The sequence below is a fragment of the Peromyscus maniculatus genome, chromosome 12, assembly GCF_049852395.1.
Source record: "Peromyscus maniculatus bairdii isolate BWxNUB_F1_BW_parent chromosome 12, HU_Pman_BW_mat_3.1, whole genome shotgun sequence".
Classification (NCBI taxonomy): domain Eukaryota; kingdom Metazoa; phylum Chordata; class Mammalia; order Rodentia; family Cricetidae; genus Peromyscus; species Peromyscus maniculatus.
The window spans coordinates 34,210,388-34,226,489 of record NC_134863.1 but is presented as its reverse complement, the minus strand read 5'-3'; the positions used below and the strand labels follow the sequence as shown (position 1 = coordinate 34,226,489).

At 39.2% G+C, this 16,102-nt stretch overlaps 1 protein-coding gene across 46 annotated transcripts in view; it reads right to left on the bottom strand.

Moving 5' to 3' along the window:
- Zbtb20 (zinc finger and BTB domain containing 20) overlaps nucleotides 1-16,102 on the bottom strand; it is a 775,725-nt gene that overhangs the window by 273,654 nt on the left and 485,969 nt on the right. For 4 of the 46 annotated variants that reach the window (XM_076549390.1, XM_015994649.3, XM_076549404.1 and 1 more), the window contains exon 1: nucleotides 12,086-12,273. The exons of 39 other annotated variants lie outside the window; for them this stretch is intronic. The gene's annotated coding sequence lies outside the window, so the exon portion shown is untranslated. Of the gene's footprint in view, nucleotides 1-11,303; nucleotides 12,042-12,085; nucleotides 12,274-16,102 lie in introns of those variants that run through there. 3 more of the 46 variants (XM_076549388.1, XM_015994650.3, XM_076549417.1) reach the window with 1 other exon arrangement.

Here is a 16,102-nt window from a genome sequence, read left to right as displayed (position 1 = left end):
GTCTTGACATCCTTACTGTAGTCTAGTCTCTCCTGGAGTTTCTTTTTGTTGCTTACTTAGCTGAACTCAAGAAAGGAAGAAAAAAAATTATACTGAGTATACTTAGGAATCTAGAATAAATGCTCCCCCAGAACCTCCTTTGTGGTTCAGGGATCTATGATCTGTGAAGTCACCCAGAAAATCATCAATGAGACTGGAGAGAAATGCAATTTGCTTCTGAGTTTATGCTCTAAGCTGTCAAACTTCAAGAGTTGTTTAACAGTATGACAGAACAGAGCTACTATCTGTTGGAAGCTTGGCTGAGTCTGGGTGCCTAACCCCTAATCTAGCTCTGCCTCAAGAGGAATAAGAAACCTCATGAAAATCATATCAAAAGGGAAGGGAGGGGGTGTAAGAATTTAAGAAGTATTTTTTGTCCAAGTTATAGTTTGGTGTGATGAGGATTAGGGCAGGTAAGGAAAAGAGCTGTGTTTTCTGAAATATATATATATTCTCCCAATTGTGAAAGTCCTTGTGCTTTTACTGCTTTACAATTTATTTTTTGCAATGACTTCTCATTCAGAGTCTCTAACTAGCTTCAACTTTCTCAGTCTACACTTTACAGTACAGTCAAGTTAACTCCTTAAACATTGCTTTTGCTCTCTTTGGCTGTCTGTAAAAGGTCTGTTACTGAGTAAAGGCTTTTTGTGTTCTGTGGAAGAGTCATTGCTGTCACCACACACAAACAAAACATTGTGGACCCCATCTGACTTTGCAAATCTAGGCTCCAGTGTTCAACAACATGGACCTTATTTCTAAATTCATCACTTCTACATACCAACTTCCTTTTCACTGGTTGAATTTTATTTCCATCCTTTCCATTATCATGTTTTCACAACTCATAACACTGGATCCATCTTTGCTTATCTCTAAATGGCTTTTCATTGTTTTATTCATCTAGTCCACCTTCTACTGGCAAGCCTTCTACATCTACCATAGGCCACCATCATGCAGTCTTGGAACACTCACTGTCATTCTTTATTGCTCCTTTGGTACAAAATAACAGACTAAGAAGTCCCATGTAGATATTTCTAGGAAGTAATTACTAATCTTAGCACTAAAACTATAAAAATGCTACCACCCTTGTGAGCAGGTATTGTGTCTTTGATAATCAGTAGCATTGTTAACTATTGTGACAATTACTAATTAAGTTCAACATAGCACTTTTTTCTAAATTTAAATTTTACCTCACCTATAATCTTTCTTCACTTTTTTCAGGAATCCAAAAACAGTGGCAATCAAGGAAATATAATAAATATATATCAGAATGTAAGTGTCAGTGGCTTTATAGTTAACAATGATGGGTTTTCCTCTTTCCTCCGGCTGTTTGCTATTAGACACACTGCTATGCTAACATTGATTTTGTTCATTTTAACTTGACATTAGTCAAGCTTTGGATGTTGCTGGCACTAGTTTATGAAAGCAGTGGTATAGGGAGCCTGCAACGAAATTTAGGGCAGAAGGTCTCTGATGTTCTTCAGGGAAGCCAAGGTAAGGGACAGTGTGGGAGGCAAACACATGATACAACAGACTCCACCCAGGTGATTCAATGCTGTTTTTTAACAATGTGGCTAATATCTATTTATTGCTATATTTTTCTGAAAATGTAATAAATACAGAAAGAAGTGTGTGAATAACATGATATAAAGATCAGAATCAAGGTTAGAGACAAGGGCATCAGATTAAAATACAAATGAGTTCTGAATCACCTGTAAGATGATTCAAATTCCCAGTGGGATGGAAACACACATAGACTTACAGAGCACAGCTCTAGGGTAAAGATGTACAGAAAGGTCAGGCCTCCGATTTTAACTGGGTATTGATATTGGATGTTTCACGTTAGGCAAGAAGGTAAAAAAATGAAGAGTTTGGACTGGAAGGCTGAGAATAACAAAGAATAGTGGCAGACTGGATAGACAATGAGGTCAGCATTTAGCACATTAAAACAAACAGACTTAGGATTTATGTCAAGAGACTCAGAGTTGAAGGGTGTCCATTCAATCATTCATTTATTCTATATTTATTTACTGAACTAGAAATACAATGTGAACTGATCAGGAGATATGGACTGGATCATGCCTAAGAGATTTTATAAGTTAGAGGAAAAACAGGCATGAAGGATGAAAGCAATTAAATGTTTGAAGCCAGAGTAAATAATAGAAATGAGGCCCACAATAAGATGATATATTTGAAATTTGTTAAAGCTAAAATCAGTCACAAGCCCAACTCAATCAAAGATGGATTCCTTCTATATTTTCTTGGAAATTAACATGTAGGTAAAAACATAAGCCCAAAGCTGAACCAAGCAGGCATTTCCAGGTGGGAAGGATGTGTGCATGTGTGTTTGTGAACATACTGTATTTTTTTTTTCCTAACACGTTTAAACCATGATCCTGTATAACAGGAATAGGTGATAATGAAGATACTAATCATCAAAATAGAGCCAGTGGCTGGAAAGATAGCTCAGAGTTAAATCACTCACCACTTGAGCAGCAGTATGTGTTATGATGAGAGTTAATACATGGGTACAGCATCTTGTCAATAAGTCTAGCATGTAGAAAGTGGAGGCTGGGGGGCCCTGGAGCATGCTGGTGAGCTAGAACAGTCCCATATCACTGAACTCTGGGTTTAACAGAGAGATCTTGCCTCAATGGATAAGGTAAGGCCTAATGGAGGAATATCAACCTCCTGCTTCCACAGGCACCCACACACATTCAGTCACATACATATATGTAAATGTACCACACATACACACACATTTTAAAAAGAGTCAGAATGAACACATTTTAGTAACATTTAGACCTGGCTTTAAAATAAGGAGTTTTGGATTGCTCCACGTTTCTGCTTTACACAACTAAACAGGAAGAGAGCTATGAGGAGGAGCAGGTCTTGTAGGCTGAGGGAGATGATCATCTAAAAAACCCTCATTTTCTAGCTTGATTGTGCAAAAGAGCCTAATATTGAACTGGGTAGATATGTCTTAAAACAGAAAAACCCAGATGCTCATACAATGAGCTCGTGTATGTGTGTGTGTGTGTGTGTGTGTGTGTGTGTGTGTGTGTGTGTGTGTGGTTTGTGAGAAGGGGGTCCCTTTTATCATTTGACCTTCAATGAATAATAAAACTGTTTTCAGCCCTTAAGCCTGTATCAGCTGCAAAGGTGACAGATACCTGTCATATTTTAGGACAGCTTATCACTTCATCCCCTGGAGTGATTGAGTATTTATAGACACAAAGATAGAAACATAAAGCCTATATGTATAGGCAAGAGTCCCCTGGAGGTGGCGATTAGGACTAGGCAGTAATTTTAGCTTGAAGTTCCTATGACTTAAATAGCCACTTGAGCTCTGCTCTTGCAGTTTACGATGTCAATAGAACCCCTAAATGAAATTACAGCCTTCTGATACGCAGCAGGATATCCTTTCTTTGCCATGCAATATACACGGCCAGAAGAAATTGCTCTGTATATGGGGTTTCACTAAAGCAGAATTTATCATAAGGCAGCTCTGCTAAAATATCATTATGCTGTTATTCACTGGATAACACATCTAATGACTCGGGGTGCACTTGATAGCCATGTTTCAGTGAACACAGACGCACGCCCTGATGTGAACTGGGCACTCCAGTGCTTCAGAGCACTATCGATTTCAATTCTACCATAATTTACACCTGGCTTGTTTTGCCAATAGCTTGAACCCATGCTAACACTGGAACATACACATACAAGCATTAGAGAAATCAGAAATGAACTCTAGCAAAACTGCAGGCAGCCAACTTTTGCCTTTATAATAGTCTAATTAAATATTCTGTATGACGTTATGTTACACTTGGATATTTATTGTCCTGTGATTGGTGGTGATAACAACATTAACCTCTTACATTTATGTAAACTCTGTGTGCTTTTGGGGTAGGTTCTGGAGCTGTTCATCTTGCTCAACTCCCCAGTACAGCTAGCACAGTGACAGGCACATAGATAATAGTGTGTGATAATCTCTGATGGCTCCCCTTCCTTCTCTCTGTTCCATAAACATGGTGTAGTTCAACAGTCTAATCCAGTTTGCTTTCCTTCATCATACTTTCCTTGAGAAATATCCACTTCATAATTTGAGCTTCAACCATGATAGTGATGATTCAGAAGGCAGCTATGCATGTATCTCTGTCGCTGATCCAGCTCCAGTATTCCTGAGTAAACCCAACTGCCTACTGGACATCAGTCTGGTGCTCCCCCAACAATTAAACACATTCAAAGGCAAGTTTATCATCTTCCCCATCCTACATGACTTACTTCTCATAGCTTTTCTTTTGTTTAGTTGTGTAAGGCAGGAACCTGGGAGCAATCCAGAATTCCTCCTTCTTTTCATGCCAGGCACAGAGGTTATTAAATTGTGTCCATTCTGTCAGTTATCTCTGGAACATGTCTCCTCCTCTCTGCCTATTCCCACAGTTATTGTCCTAGTTCAGCATTTCATTGTTTCCTGTCTGAACAATTTAAGGTGCCCCCTAACTCATTTTCCTGCCTCTTCTGTCCCACTCCTATAATCTATCCTTTACTTTCTGCTGCCAGGGTGATCTTCTGTAACACAGTGATTATTAACCTCAACTTGAAACCTTTAATGGCTCCCCAAACGCTGTAAGAATTTAAAGCATCTTTGAATGGCAATCAAGGCCACCATGATTGTTTCCTGCTTACACACACAGCACCATTCTCCTCACTACACAAGTAAGTATCACTGACACTCTTCCTCATCTCTGTCATCCATCCCCCACTTACGAACCTTTGCCCCAGCTGCTCAGATCACCAAATTCTTTCCTCCTCTTCGGCCTCTGGGAAAATCCTGCACAGCCATGATGTAATTGCTACCTTCTCTGTGATGGTTTCCTTGATGTTTTACTCCTGGGTACTTTGAGCTGCACAATATTTGGGGCCTTTAAGTTTCTTTGAACATCCTTCAGTAAGGCTATCAGTATATGATATTATCTCAAGCTCATTCTCCATCTGTCCCTCCTGTAATGAGGAACTTAAGGCCACACCCTACTTAATCTTTGTAGTGGATAACAGAGCTATCTTCTTCACATCAGCATGTTCCTGGGCTAAGTGATCAGATTCATACTGCCTTCATTATTCTATCCTTACCACTTTCCTATTTTCCATCCGATCTTGCTACAGACTCTTCGCTATCACTCTGTATATAATTTTATGTATAATTTATAAAAAAATGAATGATTTTATTTTTAAATTTATTTTCAGAATCTGCATAAAAACATAAAACTGAATATACTAATGGGGTATGTGATGTCTCAGTAACTATATATCTGTATATATGTATTATATACATACATACATATAATGATTAAATCAAGCTAGACATATTCATCTTTTAAATAATTATCATTTCTTTGTGGTGAGAAAACTTAAAGTTCCTTCTTCTTGCTTTCAGAAATGTATAGTAACTTACTGCTATCTACAGCCACTTACTGTTCTAATAGTACATTGTACATCTGAGCTTCTTGCTCCAAATGTAACAGCAGTTGCTGACCAACCTTTCCATAACTTCTTCCACTCTTCACGTTCTCCAGTGACTACAATTCTCTTTAAACTTCTAGGCTCATCTACACTATTCTTGTCCAAGTCCTTTGCACTACAGTTCCACTGAAGATGTACTTGCACAGATGTTGACAAAATTTGCTTCCAATGAAGTATTGTCTCAAATGTGGTCTGCATGCAATTTAAAATGACACCCTAAGCCCCATCTTTCTCTTTCCTGAGCAACTGCTCTCCACAGCACTTAACACTAACAAGCCATGCACTTTCCATATGAATTTCCTCATCTGTCTCTCCTAGACAGTCCATAATATGAGAATAGAGACTTTTCTTTGTTTATGTATTCTAGAATTCCCAGCCCCAGAAGAGTGTCAGCTATACAGTTTGCGCTCCTCAATGAGTATTTGTTTATCAACCAATCTTTAGCTTCTATAATAAAAACTGATGGAGTACAGATTCAAAAATATTTTGTGAATGAAAAAAATGAATGTTAAAAGTATGTTTAGTGATTATAATCGAGAAACAGACTTTGTACTCTGATCCTCAAAAAACATTGGCAAGTCACTCAAATGGGTACCATTATCTTTCTTAGAAAAATGAAGCAGATGAGTCCCTTAATTTAGAAGCCTAAATTAAGTCTACCTGGTTTGTTCTTTTTTTTAATTTGCTATTGAAATGTAGAGACAATTTTTTGTACTCTGATCATGATGTAGCTGTAACATTTATTACAGTATTTTGTTCCTCTTGACTAGGGAGGCAATTAGCAGGAGGTGAAGGTGCTAATATCTTTTATTACAATTTATATCCTTCCATATTTGCTGCTTTTCATAAAATAGATCCTTTTCTTTCATTTTCAAAAGTGGATTAGGCACTCATACAATTTTGTCCCTCAGAGTGATTTGTATACACTACCCGAGAGGCCATCATACTACAAATCCTGCCAGAAGGAACTGGAAGGTGAATGTGATATTTGTAGCTTGAGGATGAACAGGTTATTTGGTGCCAAGTTTGTGCTACTGGAAATGTCCTCTCCGTGTTAACTCCCAAAGAAGAACAAATGCACCAACAAAACATTTCAGTTTTCGGCGTGTCTGCAAAGTTAACTTTCCATTGTTCAAGGGTTAATTATGCATTATGGGAATAACTTTCCTTTCTCCCCCCTGCCTGCTTATATTTAGGAATTCAGCTTATTAGAGAGTACAGAGAAAAAAATCCAAAAAATAAACATCCCATTATATACTACACATGGATACATTAAAAGTTCTGGCAAATCATTTTCTGAAAGCAGTATCAAATATAGCTTGGGGATTGTCATGCTGATTGACCACTAACAGATTAAGATTAAAATCCAGTTTATACATTTTTCTTTTAGTTATTGTTTATGGTGTCTATTCATAGTATATGCACTTCCTGTTGGGCTTATTAGGTCAGGATATCATACAGGGTACTGGAATGAGAACACAGCAAATGGCACACAAGAGGCTGACACAATTGATGCCCCTTCTCTGAAGATGTCTCAGTGGGCTGTGGCTTAATAACTGAAGCTTCACCGAATGAATCTACCAATTTCTTTCCTCATCGATCAGAAACAATTGAACTTGGCTATTTTCAGCTATTATTTACCTCAAACAGGGCATTTAATTAGTGCTTGTTAAGACAGTTGCGAATGATTTGGCTGCCTGTCCTCTTGCCCCTGCTTTTGATTGTGCTGCCTGTCTGTCTGCCCCTACTCTCCTGTCTAGTTCACAGCATTCACATTCAGTATTCATGTGCCTCTACATTTCCCACAGCATGGCTCCTCAGACTCGGACTTTGAGGAAAAAGAGAACCACTAATTAACAAACATTCACAACCTGGACATGCTCTAGCTAACATGGAGCACTACAGGTGTTATGGTACATTCAAACTACATGAGCTAACCAAGTTAGGTATTTGGCTACCTACATATGTCCTAGAAAATGAAGGGTACTACTGCAAATTGAAGATCTCCATATCCCATCAGAAGTGACCGATCCTTTGTGGGATTAGAGACAGTACCTCAGTAGATGGCTGGGACAGTTTCAGCTCTTGGAAGATCTAATAAGGAGATGCAGACACAGAAAAATCTATTTACTTGTTTGCAGGACATGCTCTGCCATTAAGGCAAGCAAGAGATACTCACTGCCAATGAGTACAGATATTCATTCATTCACCACCTATCCACTGATCCTCCAGCTCCTCCACTTAGATCAAGGCATTGTTTAGAAGGGGAAGAAGCACACAAACATAAAATATAATACCCTCTTTCCACACAGAGACTTCTAATTCAAGGCAGCATAAGATAAGTGATGGTTGCTGCCTTTGAAAATGCTATCAGTGTTATATCATCATCAGCTTGGCTTATGGTGGAAAGTGTCACAGAAAAAGTGTGACCTGATTGACTGGATATGCTGGGAAATTATATTCTGATGCTAATATGTAAGTGCAGTATTAAGGTATTTAATATACAATTGAATAGCTGAGGAAAAAGAGAGAATAAACTAGGTCATTTGTATATGTATTAATTCTTACAAAACTGAATTCATTAAATAAATTCTCAATATTAATTATTAGCTATTTAATTTCTTTCTATTTAATTTTAAGCTACTTCTTAAACACAACAATTAATATTTTGAAGTTCTGCAGAACAGAATTTAGGTTTACAATCTGTCATGCATATTTAATCAAGGATAATTACTAAACTTACCAGTTATCAGATCATCCCATTTGCAGATAGTGTTCATAAATAGCTGTATAAATTGTCTGTATTATCAATGTGATAAAATGTCAACTTAGCTCTGTTTATAGTCAGTTTAAAAATATTTTGTGGAATTTAAAGTCAAGAAGATCTAGGTAAAATCATATTTTAAAAATAGAAGAACATGGTTTTGCACATATACATACATTTATAATTTAACATACATACTCAATCACATATATGTGATTCTTCTTATGACATATAGAACATGTGTCTTTCCTAGGGAATCACAGAAAACACCCAAAACCATTTCTGCACAAATAGAACAACTTCTTCATTGGATATTAGCTTTGCCAAAAGGATGAGAAAAGACAGAATAATTTCTTAATGGGGCAATCACAATCTGGTTATTTAGCAATTTCATTTGTGTATAATTGTTACTGCCTAATTAAATGAATATAACATATAGGAAATGATCCCATCTAAAATTTGCAAGAAAAAATGTATTTTAAAACATGAATCTTCATTAATTTAATAAAATTAAAACTTACAGATGAACACTGAAAAACTGAATTAGTTATATAGTATGCTACACAGGCTTATTATATAGGAATGGAAAAGCCAGGTAATATGAATACAACTAGTCTATGTCAGCTTATACAAAGACATCATTTTCCTTCCAACGAAATATGTACTAACAAAATTCTACCTTCCTATATACATCAACTCACTACGACAATTTTTTTATGACCATATAGAACTCTAGCTCTTAGCAACTATAAGAAAAATCTCTTGGGCAGATTAGATTTATAAAATATAAATTCTTGGGACATAATGTTAGGTGAATGTGTTTATACTCTCTCCCTAAAGTTGCTTACAAATTTTTAAGTAGTCATAGTTTTTGAGAATAAACTGTTTCTAAGTGTTAATAGACCCAGCTGTCTTCAATGGAGCCCACATAGACTGAGTTTCTCTCTAGTCTGCAGTTGGGAGTAATAGCAGAGAGAGTCACAGACTACTAGGTCACTCTAGATGGCCATTCGACTAAAAGCTCCATACATTTCTTAAGCCATGTTCATATACTTATTTATTTATTGGTTTTCTGAGACAGGGTTCTCTCCTGGCTATCCTGGAACTCACTTTGTAGACCAAGCTGGCCTCGAACTCAGAGATCCACCTGCATCTGACTCCCAAGTGATGGGATTAAAGGCCTGCGCCACCATCACCTGGGTTCATGTTTAAAAGTTTTTAACACCATTTTCTTGTTCAGTTTTTTTTAGAAAATGACAAAGTAAATTTAAAAATGTCCCACAATACATTGTCCACATAAGTAGTACAATAATTACTAACATGGACTAACAGAAATGTAGTCTATACTACATCAGGCTTCCCTTTCTAGCCTTAACTGGAGCAGCTTCCTTTTGCATTGTCAGCTTATGAGCCTTGGAAACTGTAGGAGTTGTGCTAGGAAGTCGGTGTTGTTCCAGAGGTCACTGACAAACCCTAGTATGAATGCTAGAGCTGTACAGAGTCTACAGGGCACTTGGGACATAGGTACATGGATGAATTCTGTGGTTAAGAATCCAAATCACCCAAAATAGCAAACAAAATTCCAAAGGTAAGTATCAATGTTATATACTGAATCACTGTACCAGTTGGACAAAAGTACACACACATACATAGCAGACACACATCTGTAAAGTCAACATTTTTAGAGCCTTTTGGCCCTAGAAGGAATCTACTAGCAATGTGTTAATAGCAAAAACAGCCAAAACAATAAAGTAGCATCTCTTTCCAAATATTTAAGGACATCGAGTGAGTGCCCCTTAGGCTGGATTGTGGGTCTGGGAGGTTTTAGCCTATGAGAACCATATTGTGAACATCAAAGACTACTTCCCCTCTCCAAAGAGCAATTCACTTCAGATGATGCCACACAGCCAAATAATTTTATAGCCACCATGTTTTTTTGTTTTTTGTTTTCTCTTTTTTTTCCATTCAATCTTTTGGAACATGCCAGAGACTTGAATTCAGAAAGATGAGAAAGCACAGTAAGATCGAATATCTCTAGAACAGGAGCTAAAGTAGGGACCCCACAGCAGAAGACAAAACCTCATTCCACCTGACATTTCCCTTCCAGGGAGAGCATGCATCACTGGCTGTGGAAGGTCCCTACTGGCTATGACATATCAGACAGGCTGCAACTTCACCCCCACCCCATTCCATTCCATTGACAACTTCCCAGAGCCTATTCAGTTGGTCGCTTGTATTGAGGACAATACTATATTTGGGTTTAATATTGTGAAGACAATCATCAGTTTCCTTTGTCAAGATGATGAATTTCCCTGGAACCACATACGGATTCTCACTGCATTCTTCTGCATGTACCATGAATACAGAAGAATAAAGACTAGGGTGTGACACATGGTGATTTCCTAAGGTCAGATGAGGAGAGGTTCCTAACAGTTAAGAGCCAACAGGACTTTAGGAGGTGAGCTCTAAAAGGAGAGCAGAACACGAGCAACATTTTGTAGCATACAACTACTACAGATTTTCTCTCTGGCTTAGCTGGGCATCTACGGACTGTGCACACGACACAGCTGCTCAGAACAGAAATGCACCCAAAGTTCGCAGAGGGAAACTTCAGAGGAACAATTATTCCCACTTTCACTTCCCTCCTACCACCCTGAGCCTTCCTCCCTGCCCCAGTCACTCACCTACCTTCTCCCTCCCTCAAGCACGTTTGCTAGGCATGGCAAGGCTGACAGCCAGCCCTATGTGGCAGTGCAAAACTTATACCTGCAGGCTGCTCCTGAGCCTGGAGGCTCTGCCACTGTCCAGAGCACGCTCGGCTGGACACACTAAGAATCTCCATCACTCTGTTTGATCATTTGGCAGGCTTTTTTACATTTTTTTTTTAAATTTTAAAATACCCTTTATTTCCTGCCTGCCTCAGAGACACCAAGAATAGAATCCTTGCTCCATCAAATTCTGGAACCTCACCACTCACCAGGACTGTGGTTCCTGATCCAGGGAGTGACGGCTGAGAAGCTGCACACAGTCTCTTGAGAGTGTCCAGGCCTGGCTGTTAAGCTCCCTGCCCTGATTAGTTTGTTGAGTTCACAGTGTTCCAGAGTGCTGAAGCACAGAAATTAGGGAGGGGGGGGTGGTGGAAGGAAAATCACTGGAGCCTCTTACGATCTAACTTCCACTAACTGAGAGGAAATGTCTTATAAATAAACAACAGCAAGAGAAACACACACACCAAAAAAAAAAAAAAAAAAAAAAAAAAAAAACCTCTCCCGTCCTGCCAGAGGAATGTACATTATTGTCTCCGGACGGAAAAGTTTGCACCACACCAGAATGCAGCCATGTCTCCTGAATCTACCTCTCTTAAAACAGAAAGAAAAAGAGAATCAAGGAGGAAAGGTGGGGAAGCTTCTCTCGTGTCCTTGAATTCTGTTGGGAAGTTCATGTGAGTTCCCAGTAGACAGGCTACACTAAGCAGTTTCAGCAGTCTGTGTTCCAGGGGTTCGTGCGGAGGCTGCCTATTAACAAAATTTCATTTCTGCCCGGATCATTGCTCTACCATCCGGACATTTTCAGAAGGGAAGTTCAGGGAAGGGGGGAAGGGTGCAACTGTGGAGGAGAGGAGAAAAGAGGGCAAAGGGAAACTCCTGATGACCCGGAATACCCTAGCCACAGCCAGGAGCCATGATAAGCAAGCCCCCACCCACTACCGTCCCCTGCTTGTTGAGGACTTGAAGATGCAGTTGTGTTTAATCTACTTACTCTTTCTGCTCGGGAGGCTGAGGTTCCTACATTTCCAGCTCATGCTGGACTGTACCGTAAGCAACAAGTGAAATGAGTTCTGTGAGCTCATTCTAGTCCTTCGACTCCTGTCCACATCACTAAGCGACTGCACAGCTTGGCACAGGCCAGGATGAGTCAGCAGTCTCTGGTCATGAGAGGCCAGGCCTGGAATAGCATTGGGGTGTGTGTGTGGGGCGGGGTGGGGGGTGGGGGTGGGGGGGCAGGTCAGGAGCAAAGTGAAGCAGAAAGGCAGCCTAGATGGCAGGACTCAACTGTGCAATATGCAGGATACTGTAGGTCACAATGAAAGAGCCTCATCAGCTCTGGGGTAAAGAATACAGAACTGCAGAAAGAATAGCAGCATCATAAGACCAAAACAGACTCTGCAGGCTAAAGCATGCTGGTTACTACTACGTGAGCACCTATTTATTCCATATGCTGTAAATTCAAGTAAAAACGGGTGGTTATATATTATTATACTGTTTCAGCATTCTGATAATGGTTTCCCAATTGCTTTTCCAATTGCTAAGTAGCAAAACAAAACAAGACAAAACAAAAAACACAGTAGTTGTGTAGAGAAGTAGTATATTCCATAATGTAATGAAATCATGAGTAAGAGTAATGATACATTAGGGGTGGACATTTGGGCTGACTGTGTCCTTATATAAGCTTCACAAATAGCATTAAAGTGAATCATTCTCTACATCAAGTCTGACAATAGAAAAGAGCCGAGAGAAAAGAGACAGAGCAAGTTCAATGGTACACACACAGGGGCCACTGCATTGTGTCTGTATTTCTATACAACAGGTACAGTATATAGGGTTCTGTGAGGAAGTGGCCTTCCCTAGCCCCAGGATTCTGAAACATCACTCCTGTACTGTACATTATGAAATAGCTAGAGGTAAGCCAAAATGAAAGGAGGGGGAAAATTCAAGTTCAAAAAATAAATCTGTGATAGAGAGACAAACTTCCCTGCAAGTCAACTGATAAAAAACTACGTAAAACAGACTGATACTAAGATACCATATCTAGGTAAGCCTACTGAGCTAGACACTGAGAATGATAAGCATCGGAGGGGGAAGGCTATCTCAAGTTTGGTGGTTTGGAACTGTATGGCGTGGGAAAAAGAATAAGTCAATGGAGTGGAGAAACACTAGAGGACAACTTTATGGAAGTTTGAAGGGGAGCCATGAAGAATTAGAACACATTTCGAGCTTTTATCTGTCAGATGTACAAGTGTGTGTGTGTGTGTGTGTGTGTGTGTGTGTGTGTGTGTGTGTGTGTATGTGTGTGTGTGTGCGCGCGCGCGCGCGCGCACTAAGAAAATAGGTAGGACAGTTTCTGTACCTTTTATCCCACTGTAGCATATCACTTCAGCATACTACCATATATTCAAAGAATTTCCTAGTCTGTTTCCTTCTCTTTGAAAGGGGACTGATAGTATCATCCTAATTGAAGTATTTCAAAGGCTGAGTTGGTGTTCATCCATTTTCGTCAGAGCTGTGTCTGTCTGATGGTGAACACATCATAGACTACTATTATTACCACTATTCTTAGATCATTATATCACCCCTATGAGTGCCCACTAAAAGAAACTCTGGTATTGTTGTCCCACAGGATTGAGTAGAACCAGCAGAGAAACTATAGTCAAATTATTTGAGTGTAATACTTAGTATGCTGCTTTGAAGAGCTTGTTTTTGTATGGGATGTTAAACGTTACATATGAACACAGAGAATGCTGATGATCTATTATGTAAAAACCTTGATTTGGGAAATCTATGTTGTCAAAACCTGACAGTATCCAGTAACTAGAAGCCTAAAAAAAGAAGAGGAATTTTTAGAAGCTACTCCAAAAGCAACAGTATAAAAGTGCTATTGGCCTTGACCACATGATGAGTGTTTTTTACCAAAGGGGAAAACTTAGTCCAGTTGATCGTCCCAACCTAATTGATTAATTGTGGGTCTGACCATCTGGCTGATGAATGCTGACACCCAGCAGTGATTACTGTGTAACACAAGTCCGGATGTGCTCTCCATGATTCCTCCCACAATAATGGCAACAGTGAACTTCAGGTTAGTTTATTCAGGCCTCTTGGCTCAATCTCTTCATGGAACAGTGCTTGTGGCAGGGAATATTTTACTAGATCTGGTCAAGCATATCTTCTCTTGTTTCAGTGGCCCCTCCTTTCCAGCTCCACTCCTAGCCTCTCCTGAGCCCTCTTGGACATAATCGTTTTTCATGCAAAGCATTCATTCCCTCTGTAGTTCTCATCATGCTGCCGATTCCCTCCTCTCTGGGTGCTCTATTCTGAAAAAGATCAGACTGCTCTAAAAGGCTTGTACTGTTGTTTCACAGGGGAGCTTACAGAGACATTTTCATTGTTTCTTCTGTACTGGTTTACTATAAATTACTCTGTTTACAAAACAGAAAATTATTTCATCTAAGTCACAAAGCCGGGTAAAAGTTCTACAATGGTTCAATCCTGCATTAGGTATAAGAAATACAAGGATTAAGAGAAGATAATTTTTACATTTTACAGTTATTTCTCATTTTCAGAAGTGTGCCATGGACAGGAACCATCCTTCCCCAGAAACTAAAGCAAGAATTCAGGGTAGCATTTCACAGTTAGAGAAAGTCAGCCAGCTTAAGAAAATAACAGGGATCAGTAATCATGCTCCCTACGAATCCATCTACATCTAGAGATAGCATGTATGCAGAATCCCCCAAGCAAATCAGATCCGAGCACATGCAAACTTTAGTTATTACAAACAAGTTTGTTTCTTTCCATTCTATTTGGTGGAGAGGCATGAAAATGGCTTACAAAAGCTTGTCTGAGAAGTCACAACAGACCATCATCCTCTTTTTCTTTTCTTTTCCCATTCCAATTTCCACCTTTGAAATCATCCTGCCTCTTGGTTTCCACAGATGCTGAATTCCTCTTCTGTTTCAGGCTGCATTAGTGTTAATTTTCAGTAGAGAATGGTAGCAGCATGCTGAAATACAGAGTTCTGTATGGGGAGTTGGGAAATGTTTTTGGCATGATTGTCAGTAAACAACTCTGTGTCTTGGGCAAGTCAAGTCCCTTAACTCCCTATGTCTCAGTCTCTTCATTGAAAAATGATAGGGTAGGCCTGCATGAACTCTGCTGCCTCTGCCAACACTAAGACTCGATGGTTCTATAGCTCATTTCCCTTTTTCTCCCCTCTGGCATCAAATGCTCAACAACTCTGTATAGAATAATTTTTCTACTCTCAGTTACTGAAGGAAAAATATCTCCTTTATTTACCGCTGAATATTTTCCATTTGTATCTCCTCTCTTTTTGATGTTAGATATTTTTGAGTCATAAACACGGACATATTCTGATAGATGCTTTAAATTTGAAGGCATTTAAGGAGAATAGCTTTCCCATGTAGAACATTTAGTGGAGCTCTGCATGGAGGAAGCCAGCCATCCAAAAGTGGAGCAAAGGGGCCAATTCACAAATGAGAGGAAGCCTTTCATAATAAGAGTCTCCAGGCTCTTCAATTTAGATAAAGCTCAAATGCTATCAACTTCCAACTACTTTTCCAATCAGTCCCAGACACCATCTCAGACACTTAGGACTACAAATCTGAGGACCAGTGCTGGCAGTGATGCAGTTCTTATTTCACCTCCACCATCCATTGCCAAGTAGGATTTAGGATGGCATAGTAATAAGAGCCAAGAGGACAATCTGTCATTTATTTTCCTCCAAACTTTTTGAAATTTCCCATTTGGGCTCTGTTTCCCAGCTTTAATTTGGTAACTGCCATTTTTCAGCATTTCTTTTAACAGGTTACTAATAATTTCTGATACAGGATCTCATATTTCATTTTCTGCTGCTAGAACTGCTGTTAATATTTCATCTGCCTTCAACTCAGCCCTGAATAAAGGCTGCTGAGTTTTAGATACTCTGTTAACACTTAGGTTCTGGGAATTTCATCACTAGTGCTCCCTTAGTTTGTCCATGTTTGGT